Source organism: Macaca thibetana, chromosome 14, assembly GCF_024542745.1.
Source record: "Macaca thibetana thibetana isolate TM-01 chromosome 14, ASM2454274v1, whole genome shotgun sequence".
Classification (NCBI taxonomy): Eukaryota; Metazoa; Chordata; class Mammalia; order Primates; family Cercopithecidae; genus Macaca; species Macaca thibetana.
This window is the reverse complement of record NC_065591.1, coordinates 90,004,397-90,026,608: the sequence shown is the minus strand read 5'-3', so window position 1 is coordinate 90,026,608 and position 22,212 is coordinate 90,004,397. Positions and strand designations below refer to the sequence as shown.

General features: G+C 37.3%; 1 long non-coding RNA gene across 2 annotated transcripts in view; it reads right to left on the bottom strand.

Moving 5' to 3' along the window:
* The window catches only part of LOC126935916 (uncharacterized), a 30,099-nt gene extending 9,967 nt beyond the window's left edge, over positions 1-20,132 (bottom strand). For both annotated transcript variants that reach the window (XR_007719341.1, XR_007719342.1), the window contains exons 1-2: positions 20,028-20,132; positions 3,640-3,687 (exon numbers count right to left, since the gene is read on the bottom strand). This is a non-coding gene — a long non-coding RNA (uncharacterized LOC126935916). The remainder of the gene's footprint in view (positions 1-3,639; positions 3,688-20,027) is intronic.
* Positions 20,133-22,212: the final 2,080 nt, after the last annotated feature.

Below are 22,212 nucleotides of genomic sequence, written 5' to 3'. Positions count from 1 at the left end.
CTAGCGGTTGCCTGGATCAAGCCCCCAGGGCTCACACAAATTATCTCAAAAATATTCTGATATTGTCCGGGCACGGTGGCTCACGCCTGTAATCCCAGCACCTTGGGAGGCTGAGGTGGGCAGATCATGAGGTCAGGAGATTGAGACCATTCTGGCTAAGACAGTGACACCCTGTCTCTACTAAAAATACAAATAATTAGCTGGGCGTGGACTATGAGCCTACAGTCACAGGCAGGAGACTTGCTTAAACCCAGGAGGCGGAGTTTGCAGTGAACTGAGATCACACCACTGTACTCCAGCCTGGGTGACAGAGCGACACTCCATCTCAAAAAATAAATAAATTAATTTATTTATTAATTAAATTCTGATATTAAATCTTCCTACTTCTTCATCTCACTTTCCTTGTCTCCTCACTTTACCTTTTTGGAATCATATCTCAAATAAACTGCCTACACTCATGTTTGTGTACATAGATTCTCCTATTGGGAGAATGCAAATTAAAACACACATACACCTTCAAGTATGTGAGCATGTGACACATTATTGCTATCCCTCTTTTGTCTCCTGTAACCTAATAACATGATCAAGTCCCCTATTTCTTCTCTTTGTTTTGAATCCTGAATACCTCCAGATGTCACTTTGTGTTAAAATATATTGAAGTAGTTCTATGTTACAATTAGCTTCCTCACAAGCTGTCCATTCTTTATTTGTGTAGAAAAGTTATTTTCCTTGCTGTTCTCTCAAACTGCTTCTTAAAATTTATTAAATATATTCCATATGCCAAATTCTATAAGCTATTTTTCTCATTTTCTGTTCTCATTCTCTTTGACATTTCGGAGCTTTGATCACACAGCAAACATCTAGTCATAGTGTCATAGATAGGAGAAATGACAGAAGAGGAAAATCAAAGAGAAAAAGGATGATCTTCTCAAAGCCATACATGGGTAGACATACCAAGCAATAATCTGGAATATGCACAAGATTTACTAAAGCAACATATTAGTCATTTTTGCATCTGCCAAAGCCCCTAACGGAAAAACAAAAATATGAAGTGGTATGTGAGAAAGCTAAAACATTAAGTGAATAATAAAAGGTGAGCACATATGGATTTTTATAAAGGCTAAAGGCCACTTGAGGATTTGATATTTCTCATCAGAAATTAGCAATGGCCCATGCAAATATTTCTGGGCTTTTTTGGTGCACAGTAGGAAGGGAGGGAGAAATTCAGTGTTGCACATTTGCCATGGTTGCTAAAAGCAATTTTCCCTTATTTGAAAAAAAAAAAAAAATAATAATGTAGAATTGGTGACAGAGTAAAGAGGAAAAATCAAGAGTAGAATATTGTGTATGAACTAGGCATCAATATTCACATAATAACAATTTTGTGAAACAAATAATAATATTGTACAGGGGGTTGGAGAGAGAGATGCAGCATGGATAACCTTGACCAAAAAGCTGAGAGCACCATTTTCCAATCTAATCCTGTCTCAATTACCATGGACATTTCTCCCTTCAGTCTATTTTTATAAAAGTTCAGGTAATTGTTTGACTTAAAAATTGTACTTTTATTGTTCACTTACCTTGCTAAAAATACTTATAAGCTCAGTAGAAATTGCAATCCTTTTAATATTCGAGTGTTTTCTTAGTCTTACGTATTTGGATTGCTTTTTCAAAATGCATGTTGCTTGATGCACTTTTAGAGAGATTTGGCTTCACTATGTGATTAGAACCATTACAAAGGTATGAAGCTCTGAAAACAGGTTCATAGTGGCAATTTTGACGTAACCTTAACTATAGGTGACACTGAAATAAATAGAGTCTCTGCTCTGGCTCTGAAGCTGCTTAGTTAAGTGGAAAATGGCTGTGTTAGCTGGGTGTGCAGTCATATGAAAGAGTTCAGTAAATTGTTGAGAATGCTCTGCTATCAAGTGCTGGTGCACATGCAGCATTCATGCAGGACTACACATATTTACATTTGAGATTAACTTGTTGATTCTGTGCTTACATTTATAAGACAAGCTTTGAAATATAATGTTTAAATTACATTTCTACTGTAACAGAGTGGGACCTTATTGTATCTAGGGTAAGAGACATGTAGTATATTTTCCTCCTTAAAAGAAATAATCTGCATTTTGTCTACCCAAGTACAGAATCCATCTATTTAAGCAAAATCTTATCAGCAGGATTTTCCCATTGTCACCTAATAGTTGAAGCTCAATGTTACTGTCATCCTCAAACTCCACAGAACTTTTAGAAGAACAAAGATTACATGTCTTAGGAGTGGACTTCATCAAACACTGAGGTTCACGTCTTACTAAATGCATATAACTTATAAAATAATTGCTCCTTTTCAAAGAATTGCATGGGTAAAAAATACTTTGGTTTTACTAATGATCCAATATTTACAGCACATCTTCACATGATTAAAATGTAGCACAAAAAATTGGAGTAGGAAAGTCCAATTTTAAGCATATTTTAAGCCAATTTTTATTTACAGAATTTTCTGTTTCGTAGCTTAAGACTTATATGATATATGCTCTGATGGTATTTTCATTACTGTTGGATTATCCTTCATTTATTAAGTCTCTAGGAGAATGTTCTATGCTTCATTTGCTATTTTATTAACTTTTAGACATTCTGATACATGTGTGAATATCTTCTAAATAGTAAAATGATGCATAAATACAAGCAGTTATTAAAATTATATACAGTTATGGTTCTTATGAAAAATAAAGGAAAGTTAAAGGTCAACTTTGAGTAATAAATACTTATTTGAGGCCATGAGTATTCTGGTAAACAAGAATTCTATGTTGAGATTTGTTTATGACAGTTCATTTATCCTGCTACTTTTTCAAGATGCATTATATTCCTCTTACCTTACTCATTTTCTTACATAGTTTACATTTCATGGTATATTATTAAAATCAATTATTTGCAAATTCTTAACTCCCAAACTGTTCTGTGTTTATTGTACCAGTGCTCCTTACTCCCACTATTGTTAAAATGAACTACTGAGTACACCAAGTCTCTAATCAATCACGGAGCTGAACGCTGTCATCTTTTTCTGCGTGGACCCTGATCAGTATACTTTCATGGGTCTTCTGCTCTCATCCTGTTTTCCTGCTACACATCTAAGAACTCTCTATTCCTTCAACATTTCTTCCTAGATTATCTCATCCAATGTCTTCAAAGTATTTACTTTCTGTAGACCAATGACTCCCAGATTTTCTATCAATTTATATGCTCTTGAATTCTTATATCCATCATATATCAGCAATTACTGAAGTCATAAATACGAGTCATTCTTGATTTTTAACTTTTTCTCACCACCCTGTTCAATTTTTTGGAAATTATCATTGAATGTACATTTCATCTTCCCAATATTATCTCCTTTGGTGAAGCCTCCATGATTTTTTATTTATACTACATTTAAACAACATAATTATTCTGTGTGAATTCATGCTTGCTTTCTTACAATATATTTGCCACAAAATAGCTATACTCATCCTTTTGATCACTGCCCTAATTAATAATCTTCAAAGACTTCTAATAACACACAGAGTCAACCCAAAATGCTTATAATGACCCCAATACATAAAAACAATAAGGATCAAGCATCTGGCTTTGCATCTGACTTACATTTAAAAGGCGAAGTCCTTACAGTGGCCTTCTGTCAGGGCCAGCAAACTGAAAAAGATCAGATGGTAATATTTCAGACTTTGTGGGCCATTCAGTCTCTGTTGCAACTACTCAACTCTGCTTCGTAGCATGAAATCAGCCATGGCCAATACATAATGAATAGGTATGGCTATATCTTCATACAAGTTTATTTACTAAAACAGGTAGCAGGTTCCTAGGTATAGTTTACTGAGGTATAGTTTACTGATCCTGTACTAAAAGACTACATATATTGTGCTCCTCTAACACACACACACACACACACACACACACACACGGGTGATGTTGTTTCTACTTTTCACTCCCTTGCTCACTCTACTGTAATGAGATTTGCTTCCATGTTGTTTCTAAAATATGCCAATCACACTCCTGACTCAGGGCCTTTGCCAGAGTTTTCTCTGCTGTCTTTTCTGGAATATCAGCGAGGTTCTAATCTTTCCATTCCTTTGTATCTCTTCTTACCTCCTCAGTGAAGCCTTTGTGATCATCCTATTTTAAGCAGCAACCTCACTGCCTTGGCTTGACACTGCTATTCCACTTCCCTATTTGTTTTACCGATAACGAATAAAGAAACATTTGAAACAATTTACATTTTACATGTTTGATTATTGAGCCTCTCCCTGCATTATGAAAGCAGATGTTTTGGTCTATTTTATTTTTATTTTTTCTGCTGCATTTTAATATCCCAGAACAGTGACTACGATATATTAGATTTGTAATAAATATTTATTTATCCCTTTTTAATTATAAAGCTTTGATTTGGAAAAAGAAGAAGACCTAAGATTTTTAAAATATATGTGGTACACAGTACTTCAATAGAAGTTGACATATTTAGCTTCTGGTAACAGTGAGAAATTACAAAGGAAACAGAAAAACAATATAGAATATAAACCTGTCTATCACGTAAACTTTGAAGTCACCCATATTTAATGCCCATTCATTTCTGTTTTAACTCAGCCTGTTGTAAAGAGTTTGTTACTCCTTGGCTCATGTTCTCACAATTTTATGAGAAGATTTCTGATTCACTCCCAAGAAGGGACAGAACTGAACCCTCTTTGGATACATAACTACTGATGGAGAATCAGACTCCATCAATTGCCAAGAATTAAAGATTAGCATTTTGTAGTTGTTAACTCATTTCATCTCTGTTCTTTTAAATATTCTTCTTTAAATTTTCAATTGGTACCATTTATTTAATATTTCAAAAACTACAAGATAAAAGGTGAGTATATCTTATCTAACTTTGTTCCACTTTCTGGTGACAACTAATGTCACTAGCTTGATAGATAGGCTTCCACTACATTTTTTCTCATGGTTATAAATACCTGTTTTTTTAATAAATAGGACCAAACTATTTATATTTTCTATGAGTTGTCTTTTTGCTTAACCACATGGGATAGAAATCATTTCAAGATAGTACTTATAGGCCAGGCGCGGTGGCTCAAGCCTGTAATCCCAGCACTTTGGGAGGCCGAGGCGGGCGGATCACAAGGTCAGGAGATCGAGACCACAGTGAAACCCCGTCTCTACTAAAAATACAAAAAAAAAAATTAGCCGGGCGCAGTGGCGGGCGCCTGTAGTCCCAGCTACTCAGGAGGCTGAGGCAGGAGAATGGCGGGAACCCGGGAGGCGGAGCTTGCAGTGAGCCGAGATCGCGCCACTGCACTCCAGCCTGGGCAACAGCGTGAGACTCCGTCTCAAAAAAAAAAAAAAAAAAAAAGATAGTACTTATAAATATATTCTATTATTTTACTTTTTTTATTGAGTTCAGTATAATGAATGAACTATACATTCACAACAATTTATAGTTTTTTTTTCTATTCAAACAATTCAAAAAATAGCAGAAATAAATACTTTTCAACATACATTGTCCTTATGGCTATATGTTAATAATTCTTTGGCTGAAATTCGTGGAAGTAGAGTTGCTGAAGCAAAGGACTTATGCATTTTAATAAGCTGTCAAATTCCTCAAAACGCTATTTTGATTTATAATCCCTATAATTACTATCAGTGTATGAAAAAAGCCTACATTTTGACAACGCAGAATTTATACTTTTATTTGCTTATTTAAGGTATAGAATTTTAATTGTACTTTAAATTTCCCTATTTCATTTTAATTTCTCTGATTGCTAAGGATATGAATCATCTTTCTTTACACTTATTTGTTTTAAATGTTTTCCATGAATATCCTATTCATACCCAAAGCCTATTTTCATTTTATTGCTTTGTCTTTTTAAATGTTGATTTACATATATATGTTAAACATTAAAATGTTGTCTACTATGAACAAAAACTTTTATTTGAGCATTAACTTTTTTATTTTGTTTATGATTTATTTTTCATGGAAAAGTTTTAATTTCTGCAATATCAAATTTGTTCATCCTTTCCTATATGAATTCTGAATGGAACTTGGAATTTCAGGCCTCAAAACTTCCTCACATCTCATTTCTTTTACTTTTAGTGTTGAACACAGGTGAATATAGAAAAAGTTTGACCTATAGATTTGTAAAAAGATAATTTATTTTATACATTAGAGTTTAAAACTTTTTTAAAGGATTTTGGCTTAAATTGGTAAATCATTACATATAAAATATATAAACTATCATAAACAGTTATTCTTTCATTTTCTGATTTTCAATATATAACACAATATAAAACAGTAAAATAACAGCTGGAAAACTCAGTTGTGAGAGCTTTGTAAAGATGCATATTCTCAGGTTCACTTGCAAAGTATGGATTCAATAGTTTGGTAATTAAGTCTAGGAATATATTACCAAGCACCTATGGTTATATTCTTAGATATTCTGATCTTTGAAAAATCTCACATTATTTTTATATAATTTTGATTATTAATGAGAATTCTATTAGTTTTTGTATAAGCAATACAAAGAAAATTGTATGAAATGTGTATTCAATGTTCCAATGAAAATACAGAATTGTAACTAGAAGACAATTTATAAGTCATCTGCAAAACATGTAAGTGTCAGATACTGTTTTTCCACGTATGTAATAGTACATAGCAAAAATGAGTTTGCTTTTGACATCTCTGAATAGAAACTAAAATTTTCCTCTTAGAAATATAGCTCGAACTTAGAAAAAAAGCTTCCTGCTGACCTTGATATTATCATTCTGTCTATTTTCTGGCCTGTCTCCTAAAACATAAATAGATAAGAAAGCTAGAGAGATACATCCTACCAGAATCTTTGTAAGTTTGGTTTAGAGAGCATATGTGTGGGCATGTTCAGTTTTCCTTTACTTGCCAAAGTACCACTGGGGACATTTCAGGGATATTTTGACAGATGTAAATTATTATACCAATGGTTATAAACAATTATGGAGATGTAGAAGTAACTCCAGAAAACAGGTACTGTGTTAGTCCTTTTTCACATTGCTAAAAATACTTGAGACTTGGTAACTTATAAAGAAAATAAGTTTAATTGGCTCACAATTCCATAGGTAAGCATGGCCACATCTGTTTGGCTTCTGGGGAGGTCTCAGAAAACTTAAAATCATGGCAGAAGGCAAAGGGGGAAGCAGGAACATCTTATATGACCAGAGCAGGAGGAAAAAAGAGAAGGGGAAAGTGCCCTACACTTTTAGACAACCAGACCTCAGTGCTAGGTCAATGGTACTAAACCATTAGAAACCATCCCCATCATCCAATCACCTCCTACCAGGCCCCATCTCCAGCTTTCAGGATCACATTTCAACATGAGATTTGGGAAGGGGCACAAATCCAAACCATATTATTCTGCTCTTGGGCCCTCCCAAATCCCATGTCCTTTACACCTTGCAATATAAAATCCTGCCTTCCAAACAGTCCCTGAAAGTCTTAACGCAGTCCAGCACTAATTCAAAAGTCCACAGTCCAAAGTCTCACCTGAGACAAGGCAAGCTTCTTCTACCTATGAGCCTGTAAAATTAGTTACTGTAATTTCACTTTAAAATTTCACAGTAAAATTAGTTACTGCAATTACTGTAATTAGAGCCTGTAAAAGTTAGTTATTTCCAAGATACAATGGGGGTACAGACACTGGATAAATATTCCCATTCCAAAATGAAGCAGTCAGCCACAAAAAGGGGGGCTACAAGACTCATGCAAGTCCAAAACCCAGTAGAGCAGTTGTTCAATCTTAAAGCTCCAACATAATCTTATTTGATTCCATATCTCACAACTTGAGCACACTGATGCAAGGGGTTTGCTCCCAAGGCCTTGGGAAGCTGTGCCTTTATGGCTTCTCTCAAGGGCTGGCATTGAGTGCCTATAGCTTTTCCAAGTACACGGTGCAAGCTGTTGGTGGACTTACAATTCCAGGGCATGGAGGATGGTGGCTCTCTTCTCACATCTCCACCAGGCAATGCTCCAGTTGGGACTCTGTATGGGGATTCCAACCCCACACTGCCCCTCCACACTTCCCTAGTTGAGGTTCTCCATGAGGGCCCTGTGCTGCAGCAGGCTTCTGTCTGAACATCCAAGCTTTTCCATACATCCTCTGAAATCTAGGTGGAGTCTCACTAACCTCAACTCTTACACTCTGTGTACCCACAAACTTAACACCATGTGGAAGCCATCAAAGCTTACAGCTTGTACCCTCTGAAGCAGTGGCCCAAGCAGTACACAGGTCCCTTTGAACCATGGCTAGAGCTGGAGTGATCGGGATGTGAGAATCAGTGTACCAAGGCTGCACAGGGCAGTGGGGTATTCATCCTGACCCCAAAACCATTCTTTCCTCCTATGTCTCCAGGCCTGTGATGGGAGGGGCTGCCTCACAGGTCTCTGAAATGCCCTCCAGGCCTCTTCCTTATTGTCTTGCCTATCAGCACTTGCCTTCCTTTTAGTTATGTAAATTTCTGCAGCTGATTTCAATTGCTCCCTGAAAATGGGCTTTTATTTTCTATCACATTGTTGGGCTGCAAATTTTTCAAACTTTTACTCTCTGCATTCCTTTTAAATATAAGTTCCAGTTTCAGGTCATTTCTTTGCTAATGCATATCAGATAGGCTTTTAGAAGCAGCTAGTCCACATACTGAATGCTGTGCTGCTTAGATAATTCTTCCATCAGATGCCCTAATTCATCACTCTCAAGTTTAAAGTTCCATAGGTCCCTAGAGTAGAGGCACAATGCTGCCAACCTCTTTGCTGACACATAACAAAAGTGACCTTCACTCCAGTTCCCAGTAAGTTTGTCAACTCCATCAGAGACCTCCTCAGGCTGGACTTCACTGTCAAAAACACTATCAGCATTTTGGTCACAACAATTTAACAGATCTCAAGGAAGTTCCAAACTTTCTCTCATTTTCCTGTCTTCTTCTGAGCCCTTCATACTCTTCAAACTTCTGCTCATTACCCAGTTTCAAAGTTACTTCCACATTTTCAAGTTTCTTTATAGGAATGCTCCACTTCCTGGTACCAATTTTTTGTATTAGTCAGTTCTTGCATTGCTATAAAGAATTACCTAACACTGGGTAATTTATAAGGAAAAGAGGTTTAATTGGCTCATAGTTCTGCAGACTCTACAGAAAGCATGGCAGCATGTGCTTGGCTTTGAGGGAGGCTTCAGGAAACTTACGATCTTGGAAAAAGTTGAAGGAGAGGCAGGCACATCTTACACAGCCAGAGCAGGAGGAAGGGGCAGAGGGAAGTGCCACACATTTTTAAACAACCGGATCTCACAAGAACTCCATCACAAGAACTGTACTAGGGGGATGGTGTTAAACTATTAGAAACTTCCCCATGATTCAATCACCTCCCACCAGGCCTCACCTCCAGCATTGGAGATTACATTTCAGTAGGAGATTTGGGTGGGGACACAGATCTAAACCATATCAGATACTAAACTATTTTAAAATAATATCATTTGATTTTAAAATGTATTTCTATTTTATGGGTCTAGAAAGTCATAGGAAAAAAAGGAATGTGAAACTCAACAGATATTAGTATGACATGTCACAAAGCATATCTGGAAATGAAACAGGATCTTCTTGAATGGGCTAATGGACCATGCAGTGCAGCTTCTTGTCTCTGGCACTGTCCAATGTGAAAAAGAATAAGGCAATATAAAAAGTGAAGCAATTTGTAAAATAAAAACTATACCATGGTTTTTGTTGTCATTTTTTTCTTTTTTCTTTTTCTTTTTTTCTTTTTTTATGTAGCATGATTGTACTTAGTACTTAGCCAATTGATCTAGATTGGTGAAGGCACTATATAAATAGCAATCATATTTGTAAATTACTGATAACTTAGAGTCCACTTTTATTTCTCACAATTATCCTATAATTTTGGTAGTTTTAACTCAAGTTTCCAAACTAGACACAGAAGCTGAAAGTAATTAAGCAACTAATTTAGTCTTTTTAAATTTTTTCACTTTTTGTTTTTTGAGACAGGGTCTCTCTCCCTGTCACTTGGGCTGGAGTGCAGCAGCACGATAATGGCTCTGAAGCCATGGTCTCCTGGTCTCAAGGGTTCCTCCTATCTTGGTCTCCCAAGTAGCTGGGACTATGGGCACACACCACCATGCTTGGCTTATTTTTTTATTTTTATTTTTTGTAGAGACAGAGTCTCACTATGTTTTTCCAAGGCTGGTCTTGAATTGCTGGGCTCAAGCCATCCTCCCATCTTTGCCTAGCAAAGTGCTGGGACTGCAGGCATAAGCCACTGAGCCCAGCCCTAAACTAGTCTTTTAAATGCATGAGTAACTATTCATATTATATCATGTCTGATTTTTAAACTAATTATTTATAGTAAGACAGATACTTCTAAATATTATAGTCAATTTTATAGATTAAAATAGTATTCTCTTTTCAGATTGTAAGCATTCATAGTTTTTATACATTTATCTAATTTTCACAAATGATCCCTTTAATAAGCAACTTACAAATTAGGAAACACTTGTTAAATTTATTTAAAAGTATGATTCTTAAATCTTATCTTTTAATAACATGAATATACCCCTCTGACCTTCTTAGATATATCTGTTGTCTCTAGGTGTTAGTTTCTAGTTTCTAAAGTAAGAAAATATACAAATCAATAGGCCATAAAAGCAATTCCTCATCTTAGACTTTTAGTTAAAATAAAATACAAGAAAGGAGAAAAATTTTTCTCATTTACAACATATTTTAAAATGTTATTGATTAGTCATAGAAAGAGTATTGTTATGCACATTTAACATTCCTAATGGGTTTTAAATTTTACTTGCTTTATCTTTCTTTTTTTCTGAAGAACCCAACTTTAGCAATTGGAACATCATTGTAAAGAAAAGACTGCGAACTGCAGAGGAAAAAGAGAGAGCCCTATTTTCTATCAAGAAACAATCTGCAGATTGGGGAGACACAACCTCTAGAAGAAGTGAAAGTGTGCTCTCTCAGGAACAAAGGAAGGGTCTGGTTTAAATAGGGCAAGTTCTCACCTCAGTCCTCAATCAGGTCTGTTTATGCAAAAAAAGTGATCAAACTTGTTTAATTCTGATTGGTCGAAAGTGTTGAGCCCTGATTAAGTGGTTTCCAAGCCCAAAACAAGATGTCTCTGTCAGATATTTCTTTTGAAAGGCCATTGTATGGGGAGGGAGGGCGGGTATTCCAGCTACAGTTTATCTTGGCACTCCCAACAGGAACTGGTTTTACTTGATTGTAGAAAGGAAGGTTCTGTTCCACTTTTACAATATCTTTCCTAGGACAGAGTATTTGACTGCTCCCACACCCAGGTTTGGCCACCAGATTCTGTTTTAATGTCAAGCACCTCAGTAAGGCACAGGGAGCCCATTTCGTCTGTTGGCCAGGGCATACTTTAACAACGTGATAATCGTGCATTCTATTTAAACTTCATGAAGGTGTTTTGTTTGGATAAATAACATATTTAAAACAGAAAATGAAGTTATCTCACACTCATACATATCCAATGACTGAAAGTTTTTTAAAAGAAAAGCTACAAGTTGAAATTTTCCACTATGCAAAAAAAAAAAAAAAAAAAAAGAGAGAGAAATTATAACAAAATTTTATACTAACAATATTAAACACATTTGAACTTAGGAGAACAGTAATGACAAAAATAATATGTAAAAGAGAAGGAAATACCAGTTTGGACTTAATGTTTTTAAACTGATGAAAGCAGGCAAACAAAATTGAGTAATTTAAAAATGCATGCCTTTCTGTCAAGATTTGAAGCAATGAAAGAAAAGAAGAAATAAAAAAAAAAATATTGAGCAACTGCTTTCTAAATCATAAAAACAGTAAAAGAGAAAACATGCAAACAGGCAAAATACGAGTTTAAAAAAGCAACCATAAGCATAGAGAACTGGTATCCCATTATGAGAGGTGTTTCTTTCCTAAAATTAAGACCTTTTACTAGTATTGTAGAACATATAAAGAAGGATGAAGGGAGACAAGTAAAACTACAGACATTCCACATAGGGCACAAAGGATCTTTAAATCAGCCAGTCAATACATTCATACACGCATACTTATATCATACAAAATGGAGTTATTATTTACTGAACACATTAGAAACCATCTACTTTGGTAGGATATTCATGGTTACAGGGCCAATGGGGACAAATATTGGAGTCCTTTGCTCCTCATGGAGGGGATATACTTGTAAACTCCCCACAATGTAGGATGAGATTCTATAGGGTCTATACCACAAGAGCAATGATGACCTAGGAAATAATCCAACTCTCTTAGAGACTGAAGCCCTGTGAGGGATCAATTCAATCCCTATAATAAATGACTCAAGGTCTGCTAATGCTTTTCTCTAATTAACTTCTGAATTTAAGGGAGTAAAAGAAAAACTAGTATGTTGTTGACATTATTTTATTACTATTGTTATGTATTGACAAGTGTTTCTAGAAAAAGATGAGTTCAGGAACCGTTAGACCACTTCTCAAACATAAAAGCAGCACAGAAATCTAGCAAAGGCCAGAATTTGCAGAATTAGAAAATAGAACTGTTTCTCAACTCCAACTGGTTAAAGATAAACTATGAAGGCCTTGAGCAACAACAACAACAAAAATTAAAATTCAGCCTCAAGCAAGAATCATATCAAGGTTATATCTATTAAAACATTAAAAACAAACACCTACTAATGTTGCATTGATTCAGCCCTTTCAATTAAACAAAATGGCTTAAGACTAAAATATCTCTTAGAAGCTTCATAGGCTCAACATAACAGCATTTAAGCCCAGAGGGAAGAAAAAAATCTTATAAAGAATTATTGGTATGGTTATCAGTATCTGTAGTAGATAGTAATCAAATAAATTAAAAGCCCACTATTACTTTTGAAAAGTTTTACTGTTAAGATAATCAACAGCCTGGACCAAAAGAATCTGTGACTGTTAAAAAATGTGAAATGACCCTTGGGGCACCCAATTTCCTATGACCAGGAATCAGAGTGAAAGAGCTTCTCAGACTCTGGGGAAAGAATAGTATCCAAAATCTGATGTAGCCTATGAAGATAGTGGGCAAGAAAAGTACCTACAAGAGGATCAGAGCCAAGGGCCATGCAGAACAATAGACTGAGGATTGTCTACCTTAGAATAGATCAAGGGTGGAGAAAAAGAAGAAGAAGAGGGAGGAGGGGAAGGAAGTTGGGGCAGACGGTGGGAGGGTGGAATCTCTTCAGATTTTCAGAATTGTCCTAGTGACTACCAGATTAGATAGATAGATAGATAGATAGATAGATAGATAGATAGATAGATAGATAGAGACAGAGAGAGAGAGAGAGAGATAGAACAAAAGTAATTGTTTCAGTTCTTCTTCTCTTCTGCCTGTCTGTCCAAGCCTGGTAATATTTTATCCAACCTGAATCCTGTTAGAAAGAAAAAAAGCCATAGGTTCACCGAGAGTTTAAATGAAATATGAGGAATAAAGAAATGTTGTTGCTGTGTTACTGGGTTTGGAATGCAGTTGTTAAAACACTGTAAACTCTAACCGATTATACCTGCAGTGTATCGACAACATGAATGATGTTTGAAATCTTGTCTTGGATACTACTGGTGCTTTGTCAAGATTCCTTTAACTGTGGCAGTGCACCCATCTTCATGTTGCCTAGAATACTGCCTGCTCACATAGACCAGTTTCCTTCTTCTCCAAATAACTTTTCTTGATCAAATGGGAGCTGCCTAACTCTGGAGATTATGCTCCCCCTTATCACAGTAAGCAACCTGTGGCCAGTGACTTGACAAACATACCTGTACTAAAAGCCCTTGAAACAATATGAGATTACGTGTGCAAGTCATGCTCCAGATCTTTCCTGTGAGATCCCACTAAAACTAGCCTGATACCTCCTAGACAATACCTGCTTAGCTTTTTACCCTCCACCCAATCTTCCTTCCCTCATTCCACACCCATTCTCCTTGAGAGCATTTTCTAAATCCTTTGAACAAAAATTCCTAGGTTAGATGCTTTTTCTTTCTTTCTCTCTCTCTCTCTCTTTTTTTTTTTAGAAACCTGACCTAAGCAGTTGGAATCAGAAGCAGGCTCCCAGGATGGGAATCTAGAATTGAATACGTCACTGGTTGGATGACAATAGAAATTATAGAAATTATTATCACTGGTGGTAGGGTAAGTAGGAAGTTCTTGAAACTGCTCTCCATATCCAGTAATACAGAAGACAAAAAAGCAACATTATATTACAGGAGGAAGGGCAAAAATTTATGTCAATCTTAAAGACCAAAGGATGTAAGGGTGGTGGTTCCCATCAAATATTCATTTATTATACTTGTCTGACTTCTTCAAACTCCAAGAATGATCTAGAAAGATAATAGTGGACTACCGTAAACTCGATCAGGTAGTAAATTTATATGCACTGCTTGGTAGATGTCGTATTTTTGTTACAGCAATAAGCATCTGTCACGTTATATGAACACTGATAAAGAGAATACATTTTTTTAAAATTATACTTTAAGTTCTAGGGTACATGTGCACAACGTGCAGGTTTGTTACATATGTATACATGTGTCATGTTGGTGTGCTGCACCCATTAACTCGTCATTTATATTAGGTATATCTCCTAATGCTATCCTTCCCTCCTCCCCTGCACCCCATGACAGGTCCCAGTGTGTGATGTTCCCCTTCCTGTGTCCAAGTGTTCTCATTGTTCAATTCCCACCTATGAGTAAGAATATGCAGTGTTTGGTGTTTTGTCCTTGTGATAGTTTGCTGAGAATGATGGTTTCCAGCTTCATCCATGTCCCTGTAAAGGACATGAACTCATCCTTTTTTATGGCTGCATAGTATTCCATGGTATATATGTACCACATTTTCTTAATCCAGTTTATCATTGATAGACATGTGGGTTGGTTCCAAGTCTTTGTCTATTCACAATAGAGAATACAATATTTCTATCCCCATCAGAATGAAGGACCAAAAGCATTTTGTACTCATAAGGTAGACAACATAACATATTTATGATCTTATTCCAGGCTTTTTCCTCAACCTGTACCAGAATATAATCTGGGGGTATCTGGACCCTTTGGGCACTCTACTAGAACATCACATTGATCTGCTTTTATTTTTGACATTATGTTTGTTGGGCCAAATGAACAAGATATAGACAGTACTTTTTAGATCATGATAAGACACATGTACTTCAATAGGGGAAAGATAAAACCTACACTGATTCAAGGAGCCACATTAAAATATTTAGAGGTCTAGTGGTCTAGGGGCATGTTGTGACACTTCTTCCAAAGTAAAGAATGGTTTAGTGCACCTTCATGACACTGCATGAAGATGAAATCTCATTAATTGTTAGGCTTCTTCAGATTTTGGGGTGAGCACCTTTCATATTTTAAAATGGGGTTCTGACCTGTTGTTGGATTATGTGGAAGGCTGCTAGTTTTGAGTGTGCTGCAGGGCAGGAAAATAGGCCCCATCTGTGGTAAATGCAGCCTTGCCACATATTGCAACTATAGCTCAAGAGATACTCTAGTCCATTTGCATGACTTCCCCCCAGATCTGTAATCTGGTTCTGAACAAGGAGATAAGGCATTAACCACTGCCAATACATCAATGCTGATTTTTGCAACTAATTAATTTAAACAAAAAATGGATGACCAAGATGCTCAAAAATGCTGAATACCAGCTTGAAGATGTCTGCAGGCAAAGGCGGGGCACTACGATTGAGTATTCACTATACGCTTTAAAGCAATTACTTTTATATAGTAGGATGCATGGGTCTGGAGAACATAATCTGGAAGTTTAATACTCTTCATCATCTTTCCCAATAATCCATTAAGGGATTTGTGCTTGTCATCTTTAGAAATACTGGGCTCTTGATGTCCTGTTTCCCAGAAGAGAAATTCTCGCCACTAAATATTTAGAGTCCCACAGAGCACAAATCTATAGTTGTCACTGAATCACTATGGGTTCCTTGTGCCATTAGACCAGAAGGCACAGAGAGAAGTTACTATAATGGTAAAGGTTACTAACGCTGATTTTCATGAGTGTAGGGGAGAATATGTTTAACACACAGGAGATTTTTGGGTGTATCTCTTATTACTTCTATAGCTATTTTAAACTGGAAATAAACAAGTGGAACATACATGGACTAATAAATATACCTTGACACAACTTCAGACTCCTATGAAAGAGTCTAGGTTACCTTTTCGGACAAATTATCTAATCAGCAAAATTGCCAGTTGAAGGAAAGGGGAATTTAAAATTATTGTGAAGGATAGAGATTATGAGTTATCAGTCACAACCTCAGGATTAACTGCAGCACAAGAACTGAATTGTCCCAACATCCTTCCCTTAATAAGTTTTCCAAGGAATCTCAATCTTACTCTAAAAAGAGTAAGGGGAATCTGTCTGATATTATATACATTTAGAGTTACAACAGTATGTGATTTTGTCAAAGCATTGCAAGCTAAAAATAATGAAATATTTGTTTTCTTTTCCTCTCTTGTATGAACTTTTATCCAAACTCTGATTATGTGGGAGCTGGAAAAATATTTCCCAAATTTCTTCTATGTAATTCACAAAAATACTACTGACAGCACTAATCTATTATGCATGCTAACAGATTATTTTTATAAAACAAATACACATAAGCATACAAATCAAAATTCTTAATCACGAAAATAAAAGGCTAACAAAAGAATAGAGCTCTTGCTGACTAGCTACACTAAAGAATACCAGCATCTCTTTTATCCTCTCTTCTTGCCTTATTAAGAAAATGATCTTGATTACAAAGAATAAAGAGCAATACAGTGGCTAGAGCTTGTGTAAGTCTTTCAAAAGAAAGTGCCCAGTTTGTTCTCCACTGAAAGACAATGAATAATGACATTTTGCCGGTAATCATTGATCCCTGAAAATTAACAATTTATTTATAATCTTCATGCACATTAAATTAAATATTCTGGTGTGTAATGTTTATGAAACATAATTTACACTTATGATTACAAAAACACTTCTGAAATGTATTCATACAAGTGAATACAATATACACAGCAATGATAAAGCTACAAACTGCAAGGAACTACATAGATTTTAGATATAATGGTGAGGGAAAGAAATAAAGAACAAAAAATACATACGGTTTGATGACGTTCATATAAAGCTCAAAAACACACAAAAGAAATACAGTAAGTTTTTATTTAATGTCATCAATGAGTTCTGGGAAACTGTGCCTTTAAGCAAAATGACATATCACAAACCAATTTTTTCATGGCAAATTGAGATAATTAAGGGTTAAGTTTCTATAGTATACTTCTGGTCACAAAAATATCACCAAATATCTACATAAAGACCCCAAAACACTTTTAATATTAAACATTGAGCTGAATGTGGGCTACATATATGTTTAAGAAAGATTAATAAAAAGAAGATAATCATTTACCCAATTTTGGTGAATCCTTGAGTGCTGGCGGTTGTAGTGGGGATGGGTTAAATCAATGAATAAATTTTCATAAAGCAGATGTTGTAAGGAGCATATCTCACCACCATGCAGTTCAAAAACAAACAAGAATAAATATGGCTGGCTTGCTGTGCACTTTCATACTGTTCCCAGACCACATTGAGGCTCGGCCTGGTATTTCTCATGGCCCAATAGTGAGATGCAGATGACCCACAATTAAACTTGCTTAATCCTTAATGGGTCCTGTTAAGAATTCCTTGGTTAAAGGGCCGGGCGCGGTGGCTCGCGCCTGTAATCTCAGCACTTTGGGAGGCCAAGGCGGGCAGATCACGAGGTCAGGAGATCGAGACCACCGCGAAACCCCGTCTGTACTAAAAATACAAAAACTTAGCCGGGCGCAGTGGCGGGCGTCTGTAGTCCCAGCTACTTGGGAGGCTGAGGCAGGAGAATGGCGGGAACCTGAGAGGCGGAGCTTCCGGTGAGCAGAGATCCGGCCACCGCACTCCAGCCTGGGCAACAGAGCCAGACTCTGTCTCAAGAAAAAAAAAAAAAAAAAAAAAAAAAATTATTTGGTTATTTTGTCATGCTTTAAGGCCAAGGCAAAACTCTTGGTGAGCTTTTGTTACACCCTAGCTTTTGTATAAGGGCGTTGGGCTTTTAATATTTAACTTAACCACTCAGTCAGTACAGAAACAGTTGTTACGGAGGCTTGTGTTAGTGAGACCTGGCTTGCCACAATACTACGTCATTTATTGTCATGCATTTACATGATTATCATATATTTTATGAATTTTTATTTTACAATAATTTGTATCCATTCATTCATTTTCCAACCCCCTTATTCTAGTTTAGGGTCCCAGGTGGTAGAAGCTGTCCCTGTAGCACATGCATGAGGCAGAAACCAGCCCTGGACAGGGCTCGGTCTCGTGGGAGGGTACACTCACAAACACCTCCACACACATAAGACTGCGACCATATAGACACAGCAATTCACGTGACATGTACATCTTTGGGATGTGGGAGGAAACCAGAGTACCTGGAGAGAAAGTGATTTTTTTTTTCCTCATTGGCATTATAACAAAAAACATTATTTGAGGCCCCTCTGTACTGCACAGACAATTAAAATGGTCTGTGTATGTAATCTTTGTGTATATAATATCTAAACATAGAAAACGTATACTAAACATGGTATAAAAGATAAAAAATTGTGTAATTTTTATATACAGGACACTTACCACAAATGGAGTTTGCAGGTCTGTTTCCTCTGGGTGAGGGAATGAGTGAGTGAGTAAATGTGAAGGCTGAGGACATTACTGTACAATATGTGGACTTCTTGAACACCGTCCACTAAGGCTACACTTAATTTATTTAAAAATCTGTATTTTTTCCTTTATAATAAATTAACGTTAGCCTACTGTGACTTTTTTTATTTTTATTTTTATTTTTTGAGACAGAGTTTCGCTCTTGTTGCCCAGGCTGGAGTGCAATAGCGCAATCTCGGCTCACTGCAACCTCTGCTTCCTGGGTTCAAGGGATTCTCCTGTCTCAGCCTCCTGAGTAGCTGGGATTACAGGCATCTGCCACCACGCCCAGCTAATTTTGATAATTTTAGTAGACACGGGGTTTTATCATATTGGTCTGGAACTTCTGACCTCAGGTGATTCGCCCACCTCAGCCTCCCAAAGTGCTGGGATTATAGGTGTAAGCCACTGCACCTGGCCTTGACTTTTTTACTCTAACTTTTTAAACTTTTTGACTCCTCAGTAATAACATGTAGCTTAAAACACATACACAATTTATACTGTACAAAAATATTTTCTTTCAATCTTTATCAGCTTTGTATAAGTTATTTTTCACTTTTACATCGTTTCTTTGTTGTTAAAAACTAAGACAGGAACACACCCATCAGCCTGGGTCTACAGACAGTCAGGGTCATCACTATCACTGCCTTTCATCTCTACGTATTGTCCCACTGGAAGTTCTTCAGGGGCAGTAACATGCATGGAGCTTCAGGGGCAATCACATGCTTTTCTCCTATGATAACAATGTCTTCTTCTGGAACACCCCCGAAAGACCTGCCTGAGGCTGTTTTACAGTTAACTTTTATTTTTTAATAAGGAGAGAACGTACACTCTAAAATGATAAAATGTATAGTACATACATAAACCAGTAACGTAGTCATTTATTACCCTTATTATTATGTATCACACGTAACTGTATGTGGTAGACTTTTTGATGACTGACAGCCCAGTAGGTTTATTTATGCCAGTACTACAAACAGACAAACAAGCTGTGATGTCACAACTTTGAGGACACCTAGGACATCACTAGGAGATAGGAGGAATTTTTCAGCTCTATTATGGAACCTCCATCATATATGCAATCCCTTATTAACGGAAAATGTTGCTACGGCTGTACACAGTAAGTCCTCACTTAACCTCCTTGATAGGTTCTTGGAAATGGTGTCTTTAATCAAAATGGCATGTAAGGAAACCAATTTTACCTCAGGCTAACTGAGATGAGCAAGACTCAAATTCCTGTTGACGCAGCTAGGTGAGAAACGGTGCCAGGAGAAACTTCAACCCACCCGCACTCTGAGGTGCAGCCTCCGGAAGTTTGGGACGTTTGCAGTGGGGAGGAGCCTGGCCCCGCCTCTTCCTGTGTGGAGCCTGGGATTCAAGCTGCCGGCGGGAAGAGCTCTAGCAGGCGCTGTGGATTAGCGAGAGTCCCTGTTTCCCCCTCTTCTTCCTTTTCACCCGATATCACCGGATAAAACTCTGTATTACCATTCAATTTGTCTGTGAGCCTGAATTTTCGCGGCCGTGGGACAAAGAACCTTGTCTTTAGCTGAATTAAAAAAAAAAAAGTCCCGCAGCATTTTTGGTGCACGACGTGGGGGTTCGAGAAGCGGTGAGTGAAATGGGGAGTCAAAACCTTTCACTGTGGTTTCTAAGCCTTTCCATCCTCCCACTTCTGAGACTAGGGGAAAAGTGCCCCCAACTCCTGTATAGGGGTCGGGAAAGACAGGCGAATGGGGGCTCCTTGCTCCCCCTCCCCTACGTGCATGGACTAGGACGCATAACCCAAGGGTCATGCACAGCCGCTGTCTGGTTGCCAACCACAGTGCATCCTTCCCCTTCCCCCCGCCAAGGGGTTTTACTCCATTGATAGTAATTCAACTATTATCCCTAACTATTTTTTTTTTTTTGAGACGGAGTCTTGCTCTGTCCCGCTGGCTGGAGTGCAGTGGCGTGATCTCAGCTCACTGCAAGCTCCGCCTCCCGGGTTCCCGCCATTCTCCTGCCTCAGCCTCCTAAGTAGCTGGGACTACAGGCGCCCGCCACCACGCCCGGCTAATTTTTTGTATTTTTAGTAGAGACGGGGTTTCACTGTGGTCTCGATCTCCTGACCTTGTGATCCGCCCGCCTCGGCCTCCTACTATTATCCTTAAGAACCAGTTGCATAAGAATAAGAGGTTCTGGCCCGGCTGGTGTCTCACTCCTGTAATCTCTGCACTGTGGGAGGCCAAGGCGGGTGAATCAAGAGGTCAGGAGTTCGAGACCAGCCTGGCCAATATGGTGGAACCACATCTCTTTTAAAAATACAAAAATTAGCTGGGCGTGGTGGCGAGCACCTCCAGCTGCTCAGGAGGCTGAAACAGGAGAATTGCTTGAACCTAGGAGGCAGAGGTTGCAGAGAGCCGAGATTGCTCCATGGCACTCCAGTCTGGGTGACAGAATGAGACTCCGTCTCAAAAAAAAAAAAAAAAAAAGGAAAAAATTGGTTCTTCCCTAGGAATTTTTAGATTGTTTCTTTCCTTCCTCTTCTCTGCCTCATCAGCAAGTTAACTTGTAAGGTTTTTTTCCCTTCTAGAAGACTTTTTACTAGGCCAGATCCCCCAGATATCACTGTTTATATTCGTAAAGTTTTGATTGTAAACAATGATTTTGTGGAGACAGGGTTTTCTTCAGCCTGTGACTCTAATGTGTGTGATGTCTGTAAAAAGAGCTCTGATTAATTTAGCCTAAAGAAAGACAAGCGCTTGGATCTAATATTTTTTAAAGGGAAGATAAAAGCTGTGGTACCTTTCAGTTCACGTGACTTTAATCTTTGCTAAGTAGGAACAGCCTTAAAGGTTATGGATAACAAGTAGATCACATCAAAATGTGAATAGGTGGGCTAAATTATGAAGGTCAGATGCAAGGTTTGCTAAGTGTTTCGAAGTTACAAACTACTTTTTATGTTTTGAGAGCTATTTAATTTGCTGGCCTTCGCAATTGATAAGGCCTGGGGACATATGGAACTAACCACGCTCTTAATTAAGCAGGAGTCAAACCTGGCGGCACTTAACACACAATTAAAGCAACTTACCCCTTTTTACCTGAAAGTTAAAAGTTGCTGGGTGTTACCATTATAACATGTAAATGAGACTATTGAAAATTGAATGCAAGGGATGTAAGAACAATAAAATGTTTTTTAGTAAAAAGTCATAAGAAGGCATGAAAATGTAAGTTTTGGCCTAGGGTTAAAGGATTGTTTTGAGTTCTATAGGAAAAGCTGAAGGTTCAAACAAGTGGTGCAAAAATGTTGGAAATTAATCCCACAGAACAGGTTCTGTGTGTGAACATACTGACTAAAAGCAAAAAGGTATTATATGGTTTTTCTGTAAATTCATCATTGAAATAAAA